This window comes from Culex pipiens, chromosome 1 (assembly GCF_016801865.2).
Source record: "Culex pipiens pallens isolate TS chromosome 1, TS_CPP_V2, whole genome shotgun sequence".
NCBI classification, from domain to species: domain Eukaryota; kingdom Metazoa; phylum Arthropoda; class Insecta; order Diptera; family Culicidae; genus Culex; species Culex pipiens.
In genome coordinates, this window is record NC_068937.1 from 13,661,618 (window position 1) to 13,667,617 (window position 6,000).

Sequence of the window (6,000 nt, forward strand, 5' to 3'; positions counted from 1 at the left end):
ACCTATATTGTAAAAACTGAAATTTTGAGTATTTTTTCGAAAATATGCAGTTTTGTGAAAATTTTGGGTTTTTTCAAAAACTGTTGTGTTGCAGCCGACCATTGGCCACTCTACCCTAACTCCTCTTAGTGCTGTGTAAACAAGTACCCCTCGCCTAAGCAGTGTGATGAATTACTAATGTCACCACACTGATACACAAACACGTTTCAAAGGTCATTTGATTATCTATGCAATGATGGTCGGAAGCTGGATCCGGACAATGTTTTTATACAGATAAGTGAGATCGCCATAACTTGAGACAGAGCTGCCAGATCCAACGTTGATGATATTTGGTTCAATTTCCGACTGTATATTGAACATCCGTAATTATGCGAAAACAGATTTTTATACATAACTTTTGAACTACTTATCGGAAGTTCATAAAATTCCATAGCGACGTATGGGACCCCAAGCCGAGTCAAATGCGACTGTTTGATCAAAATCGTTTCAAGGAGTGCTGAGAAAAACGAGCGACAATTTTGGCACATACATACATCCAAACACACATACACACACACACATACACTCAGACATTTGCTCAGTTTTCGATTCATGAAGGTTAGTTAGTGGTCATGAAGGTGGGTCTAAGAGCTTTATGTGAGAAGTTGATTTTTAGTGCAGGATTATAGCCTTACCTCAGTGAGGAAGGCAAACACGATTGGAATAATTTTTCTCAAAATTTTAGCGTGTCAAAACTTTTTTATTCTGCACTGTAAGCTGGCTTAAAGGATGCTCTATTCCCGTCATTGAAACATCCATTTTCGCCATGCCACCAGCAAACCAGGTGCTGGCGTGATGATGATGGCACTCTAACAACAGCAGAAGTCTTGTTTGCATCCATATTTTTTTGTTAGTTTCTGTTTTTATTCAGCTTTTCTGGTATTATTTCATTTTTTTCGTTTTATTTAAAGAAAAGTTTTCAAATCTTTATCTTTAAATTCAGCATTAATTTAATTTATTTGTTTAGTTTAAAATTCTATAACATTACTATTTCTTCAAAGCAAAAGTAAAAAAATAGGGTGTTCCATCTCTTTCCACTCATTTTATAAAAAAGTCAATAACAGGAAAAAAACAAAATAAAACAACAAAAAATACACTCCAGAGTGTAGACTGTGAAAAAATAAAGCCACACACGCGACTTCAGTCTGTATTCAGTGTGTGTGTGTGTGTGCCATGAATATGCAAAGCCACTCTTTCTAGGAGTGGCCCACCCCGAAAAATGGGGGATAATAGTAATATAGAACGACACGTGGCATTTCGAAAAAAGGGTGAAGTGTGGGGGGTTATGATAAGCCAACAGAAACGAGTCAAGCCCAACCTCGAAAAAAAAAACAGTCAGACAAATAATTTGCGTCGAAATTAGCGTTATTTGGGAGACGTGCCCCTTTTTTCAGCTGCTTTTTTATTCGTTTGAAGGTAGTTTTTTGCTGGTGACCTGTTCACGAGGGGCAATTTTATGGCAAAGGATTGCCTGGTTATGGGGATTTTATTGCTCAATTTTGCTGTGTTGAAAGTTTCCCCCTCCTCCCAACTCACATTTAAGCCCGGAATGAGTTGCACATGGGACGTGTGGTTTTTGACTGGGGAAATTTGTTTTTTTTTTTGCTTTTTTTGTTGTTTCAATGTGGTGAAACTTGAAAAATTATTGCGGAGGTCAGCGCGTAAAGTTTTTGGGCTCAGCAAATTTACTGACTGCAGCAGCAGTTTGGGTGTAGTTTTTGAGGTTTGAAGAACTCAATTCGGCCTGATTTGTGAAGTTTGCAACGTTAATGTATTTCTCATTTCTACACAGAAAAAAATATGTAAATTTACACAGCACGTAATTGCTGTTTCTTATGTAAACTCACTCAATGTAATGTTGAAATATGATGTAATCAGCAAAAACTAATGGAAATTACTCCGATGTAAATCTAAATCTAATGTAAATTATGAATCTAATGGAAACGTTGAGCATGGAAACTCAAATCTGATGAATTTCTACCTGCGTTCGGCTTCCTGTAAATTCCTATTTAATGTAAATCATATATCCAATGTATTTCTGCCAAACGTTGACTTCAAAACTACCCGAACTAAAAATAGTTATGTTTGGTTCTCTTTCTATCGCTCTCATACTTCGCTGGCTCACTGCCTGTGCCTCGACCTGAACAAGTTGATGCTTTAGCCGCTCGATTATAAAATGCGAAGATGGCTCAGTCGGCAGCGGGTAGCAGCAGTAACACCGAACATCCTACCCGTCGTCTGTTCGATTCCAGTCCAGCGTTATTCCACTTGGCCGTCGACGAGAAAGCGTCCCCTACCTGTGAAACAACTTTTTAGAATCAGAATTTCCTTTTGCTGCCCGCTTCAATAATTTTAAAATAGAACATAGGCCACACCCTTTTCCTACTGCAATCCAAGTCGAGCTTCTCATTCCCATTGGCCAATCAGAATTAGTTGATTTGAACTAATGTAAATTCCAAAACTAATGTAAATTCCAAAACTAATGTAAATTCCAAAACTAATGTAAATTTTCAAAACTAATGTAAATTTCCAATGAATCTAATGTAAATTTCCAATGGATCTAATGGATATATACATTATTTATCATGATACCTTTTGGTACATGATAAATAATGTAAATTTACAGAAATATTTTTTTCTGTGTATACAGACATAAAGTATTATAAAATTATTAGAATAACTTAGTTCAAATGCATATAATCAACAGTTTTTTTCACATTAAACAATTGAAGAACAGTTAACGACTTGAAATTCCAGACGACTTCAAATTCCACTAAAATCCCTCAGATTACAAATGACCAAGAAATTTTGCCACAGAATTCCAGCTCCAATTGCAATCCCAACCAGGAATGTCGTCCACGTGGTCTTCTTCAAAACCGTCCATCATAGCTCAACTGAAATTCCCACGTGGCACTGTATGTGTCCTTTAAAGTCAGTATGTGTGTTTGTGCGATGTTGGTGACGGTAAAATTCCGTAATTGCATGCGCTTGAAAATTAGACTTGACTCCTAGGTGGGTTCTCGACGTCGTCCTGCAAGTTGCCTTCCAAGGTCTGGGTGGACCTCACCCCAACTCCACAATTTCTTGACTCTTCTAGCAGCTCAAGAAAACAAAAGCGAAGAGAATGTTTTCGCTCGTCTGGAAGTGATTAAATGACACTAAACATATCCTCAAATTGCTGGCTATCATTATCTAATCTTCTTATGAGTTTCCCCTGCTTAACTTTTGCACAATAATAGCAGTCTGGCTTGAGGGAGAGCAGGTCAGGTGGGGGTAATTTACTTTAGAAATTATGGTTTTTAGTCCGCCCCTCCCTCTTCTAAACTTTTCAGGGAGCAACTCATGTGCGATCCATTCTTAAGGTTTAATGTCCTTTTCGAACGGAGGTGAAACTTACAGGGGAAGCTCATTAGGTTCTTGGAAAACGGAAAAAGGGGATTAATCCTACGGAGAACAAGTTTTGATTGACAAAGTGCTCCGACAACTTGCCAGACATGGTTGGAAGGAGCAGTTGGTGGGTTTGGTTTCCGACAGGATGAAGAAAGCAAATTGTTCGAAGACAATGTGAGCAATTTGTGCGTTGATTTAATGCTGTCTGTGGAATAGTTGTGAACTTGATTAGTTGAATTCGCATTAATTTGAGCTTTAATGGGGTATTTATGGTAACGACATGGGGTGTTTTTATACAACAGAAAGTGTTTTTTTTCTCTCTATTCTCTATTCTCTATTCTCTATTCTCTATTCTCTATTCTCTATTCTCTATTCTCTATTCTCTATTCTCTATTCTCTATTCTCTATTCTCTATTCTCTATTCTCTATTCTCTATTCTCTATTCTCTATTCACTATTCTCTATTCTCTATTCTCTATTCTCTATTCTCTATTCTCTATTCTCTATTCTCTATTCTCTATTCTCTATTCTCTATTCTCTATTCTCTATTCTCTATTCTCTATTCTCTATTCTCTATTCTCTATTCTCTATTCTCTATTCTCTATTCTCTATTCTCTATTCTCTATTCTCTATTCTCTATTCTCTATTCTCTATTCTCTATCTCTCATTCTATCTTTGGCTCTCAATTTAAGATTTTGATTGTTTTTTGTTTTCCTTTTTTTCATTTTGCTACTTTTTTGATTTATTTTTTTTTTATTCTGAATCCTTCTCAAATGCTTCTTTATCTATTTTACATATTCCATGCCATGGAGGTTCGTATTCTTTTAACAAAGTTTTATTTCATTTAGGCTTCAAAAAGGTTTTATATTATTTAGGCACGTTCAAAAAGTTTTTACTGTTTTCGTTTCTCAGCTCTGGTCCAGGTCGAAATGAGGGAAATAAAACGAAATTTCGAAGGTTGTTAACGAAAAAATCATGGAGGCTCGATAACGATAACGATGATTCTATCGTTATCGTCATTTCGATAATTCTATCGGCGATAATCATATCGCCGATGATTAACAATACCTCCTTTTTGAAATCTTTCTAAAATCGGCTTCACGTGAAGACTTCCATCATTTTCATGATTTTTCGTTCAAAGATTGCCAACTAGGACGTCAATGATTGTACCACAAAATTATATAAACTTTTAAACGCATTTGAAAATTATTTCAGTGGCTTGAAGAACTCAACATCCAGCACATGCTGATTCCTTTTGGTGCGGAAATTCGTCAAATTGAATTTAATACAGAATATTTTATAGTGATGATCAATTTTCTTCGAAAATTATCAACGGCTTCACATTAATGAGAGACTGTTTGACCGAATTACGTAGCCTAGTGGTAAGGCTTCCGCCTTGTAAGCGGTAGATCGGGGTTTCTTTCTGGATTCGATTGCAAAGTAAAGGGCACTTCGTCACAAGCTGGATCTTATCAACGACACCTTAGGAAGGCGACCTATGGAATGTTAACATTAACCTTAACATGTTAACATTAGTTAAATTGAAAACTGCCACTGAATCCGCTTTGTAAATGCCGGCCCCGATACTCTTCAAGGGTGTTCCCCTCAGGAACAGGGAAAGATTTACTTTTCACATTAATTCAACCATATCATGTTAAATTTTCAATGCTTTCACTTAGAATATATTTTTCGAAAATGTAGTAAGTTCGATCGTATGAATGCTAAAAATTTGTTCACAAAATACCTTTTTTTTTCAAAAATACTCAAATTTTTACAATTTTTAGAAAATATCGTTTTTTTTCTAAAATACTAATTAAAAAAATGCAATATGGGAAACAAACGAAACAAAAATTATTATGCTTTTTCACTTTTTTATAGATTTATTGAAAAATATTGATACAAAAAAACGTTATTTTCAAAAATGTCTAAATTTTCAAAATATGCAAAATGGATATCAAACGAAGCGAAATTTTGTATGCTTTTCACCATATTTAACATTTTTTATTTATTTTTTTGAAAAATACTAAAATTTTCACAAAATACTGTATTTTTTCTAAAATATTATAATTTTCATGATTTGCATTATGGGTATAAAACGACACGAAATGTTGCATGCGATTTCACTTTGTTAGGGTTTTTTTTGTTAAAATTTAAAATATTCACAAAATACAGTTTTTTCGAAAGTAATCGAATTTTAATAATTTGCAATATTGGTTTCGAACGACGCAATTTCTGAAATTACTGTAAAAATTTAAAATTTTCACAAAAACCTTATTTTTTCGAAAATACACAAATTTTAAAATTTTGAAAATTTTTGGGTATCAAACGACGCGATATTTTGCATGCGTTATCACTTTATTAAGGCTTTTTTTTGTTGAAAACTAATATTTTCATAAAATACCATGAGCATGAGCATGAGCATGAGCATGAGAGATCACCCATGGTTGCCCCTCCGTTGCTGAACAGAACCGTAATATCCTTTCAGCACTACTGATTATAGGCTTCGACGATCTAGTGGTGTTTCCCTTATCAACAGCATGTATGAATGCGCTGAAAAGATAAAACACCATGA